Raw genomic sequence first — 3,264 nt, forward strand, 5'->3', positions numbered from 1 at the left:
CAGACCTTCTGGGTAGAAGCCCAGTGCTTTCTCACTTCCTTCATTAGCAGCCCCCCAAATCACAGACCCGTTACTTCTTGTTTTAAAGTCAATATGAAGACACGTGGTTTCTAGGTGGCCGTGGTGTTGTTAGTGTAGTTTCTAGGTCTTGATGGTGTTGCCATCAACTCCACTCTGACCCGACGCACAACAGAACGGGATACTGTACGGTCCTGTGCCATCCGCACAATTGTTCACATGCCTGAGCCCGTTGATGTAGCCGCTGTATCCATTGAGCTCATCAAGGGCCTTCCTCTTTTCCATTGCCCCTCTACTTTACCAAATATGACGTCCTTCTCCAGGGACTGACCTCTCTGCCATGTCCAAAGCACGTAAGCCAAAGTCTCGCCGTCCTTGCCCCTAAGGACTATCTGACGTTACTTCTTCCCACACAGATCGGCTTGGTCTTTCAGCGGTCCCTGGTGCTCTCAATCTTCTTCTCCAGCCCCACAGTTCGAACACACCAGCTCTTCTTCAGTCTTCCCTACTTAATGTGAGGCAAAGGAGCATACCACGGCCCGGGGCAGGTGCACCTTAGTCCTCAAGTTAAAATCCTTGCTCTTCAATACTCTCAAGAGGTCTTGTGCAGCACATCTTTTGATCTCTTGGCAGCTGCTTCCGTGAGCATTGATTGTGGATCCAAGCAAGGCAAAATCCTTGACAACTTCAACCTTTTCTCCATTGATGATGATGTTACTTCTTGGTCCAGGTGTAAGGATTTGGGTCTACTTTACATTGGGTTGTAATCCACACTGAAGGTTACAATCCTTGATCTTCATCAGCCAAGCAAGGTGGTGTCGTCTGCACATGTCAGGTTGTTAGTGAGCCTTCCTCCAATCCTGATGCCACACTCTTGTTACAATCCAGCTTCTCTGATGATGTGCTCAGCATACAGACTGGACAAGTATGGCGAGAGGAGACAACCCTGACACACAGCCTTGCTGATGGTCAACCATGCAGGATCCCCGTGTTCTAGTCACACAACTGCCTCTGGCTCCATGCCCAACTTGCTCGTATGCAATGAACTGTCCTGGAACTCCCATTCTTCCAGTCAATTCTAACTCACGGCCACCCTGTAGGGAAGGGTCACGCTGCCCCTGTGAGTTTCTGGGACAGTAATTTTTGATGGGAGGAGACAGCCTCACCCTTCTCCCAAGAAGTGGCTGGTAGTTTTGAACTGCTGACAAGATGCCATCATTTTACAAACATTAGGGGGTCTCTTGGGAGGGTTATGTCATTGGGGTCACCCTCTTGAAGGTGCGGTATATGTTTTTTGAGGGGAGGGTATGAAAACCAGGACTAATGAATCTATAGATTCAGCAAGTGAAAAAGGGTTTTGCCAGGAGGGGGACACAGCGGTGGTGGTGGGGTGAAGGAGTAATGACATTCAGGGGGCCATATAGAAAAGAATGTTTGGAAACTGATTGTGGTAGCAAATGGACAATTCTGCTGGATGTGACTGAACTAGGAAATGATTTGGTATATGTAGTGACCCCAATTAATTTGTAAAGAGTGAGAAAGAGCATGCATGCCATTGAGGCCCATCAGGGGAATGGGAGGAGGGGAGCTCGCATTCCACAACGGGAAGAGCAGAAATCAGACCAGAACTTGAGCATTCTAAGATTTCAGAGATGAGACAATTTTTGACAATTGGAAACTGAGAGGTTTGCTTCTATTCCTATGAGAGTCTGTGTGTGTGTGTGTGTGTGTGTGTGAGAGAGAGAGAGAGAGAGAGAGAGAGAGAGAGAGAGAGAGAGAGAGAATAGATACACACAAAGAAAGACCAACTCCTTTCAAAAACAGAGAGAGTAACGTTGTCAATATCTTCCTGTAACCTCATTCCACCAGGCAGCTTCGTGACTTCATTAGCACTTCAGCTGTGGCACCTTTGTCTCTGTAACCCAGCTCCCAGGACACCTGGGGAAATTCTGGGAGACCCACTTCCCTTTGTCTCGAGAGAAGGCAGGCGCCAAGTGGAGGTTTCTGGTCAGAGTAGAGTGGCTGCCAATCCTTAGGGAGCAGATGGGGACCCAACTTCCTGCCACTGGGAGGACTGTGCCCAGGGACAGTTGCCTTGGAGGCTGGTTTCTGGACACATTTCTAAAGCATGGTTGCTTCTTACATAAGAAAAGAGAGGTCGCCCTGATTGAGAATCTCCTCATGCAGCTCTTTGGAACTAACACCTACATGGGAAAACCGCAGCTCTCTGGAACCTCAGAGGGATAAGTTCTTCAGGGTTAAAAAGTTTCTTTCTTTCTTTCTTTCTTTCTTTCTTTTCTTTCTTTCTGTCTTTCTTTCTTTCTTTTTAATATGACCTAGGCATGAAACAGCTCTGGCCACGATCTAGGCTTCAAGCTAGGATGAATACAGGGCTGCCAGTGTGCTCTGCCCCTGACTGATACCAGAACACCACCACCAATCAGGTGCTTTGCCCATCGCCAGGGGATCAAAAAGTTTAATTCTTGAAGGCCCACAAAGTCAAATCTTTTTGACAGATTTATCTATAATATATATACATATACATATATATACATATACATGTATATATACATATACATATACATCTTTGCTTTTTTAGCCAAGTATTGGGAACCTGATTTCGTCTTTCCTTGACGCCTTAGTGAATCAATCAGCTGTCGTGTTTTGTTTTCCTCATGAGCGTGTGCAGACAGCACAGTGGTTTCCGGGCGTTGTACCGGATTAGAGCTGGGATTCTGAGCACCGCATTTGCAGAAGGCTTGTGGAGAAGAGCGAACGCCCAAAATTCCTTTGCAGAGTCCCCACGTGGATGGGTGCAGCCTTCCGGGAATACCTTCAGACCACCGTTAACTTGGGGGGTGGGGAGATGAGAACAACCTGCCCTCAGGCAGAGTGCCTTTGAAACTGCATTACCTCCACCCATCTCTAGCCTGCGCGCTGAGGAGGGGCAGTCTCCCTTGGGGACTTGCCTGGGTGTGCCCTTGATGGACAGACCATACCAGGGGTCAAATAGTCGTGAGCCCTGCCCTGTCAGGCTTGCCTGGACTGCCTGGTTCAGAAAGCCATCGGAAAGCTCTCCCTTCTGCCTAACATAGTGCACTTGCCCATCACAGTCCCTGTGCCTGCTTCTGTCGCCCCACCTGTAACCGTGACGCGCTGAGCAGCCGTCAGTCATGACTGTGTTTCCTTTGTTCCGTGCCTTATTTAACTGCACATCCTCGGAAACCACATTAGGATCACCTGCTA

The 3,264-nt window shown here is 48.3% G+C and overlaps 1 non-coding gene across 1 annotated transcript; it reads right to left on the reverse strand.

The window, feature by feature from the left end:
- Positions 1-2,345: 2,345 nt before the first annotated feature.
- Positions 2,346-2,486, reverse strand: LOC142427172 (small nucleolar RNA SNORA48). Its single transcript, XR_012779986.1, has one exon. It is a non-coding gene; the product is annotated as a small nucleolar RNA SNORA48 (small nucleolar RNA).
- Between the last annotated feature and the right edge of the window lie 778 nt (positions 2,487-3,264).

The sequence above is a fragment of the Tenrec ecaudatus genome, chromosome 14 (genome assembly GCF_050624435.1).
Source record: "Tenrec ecaudatus isolate mTenEca1 chromosome 14, mTenEca1.hap1, whole genome shotgun sequence".
Taxonomy (NCBI): Eukaryota; Metazoa; Chordata; class Mammalia; order Afrosoricida; family Tenrecidae; genus Tenrec; species Tenrec ecaudatus.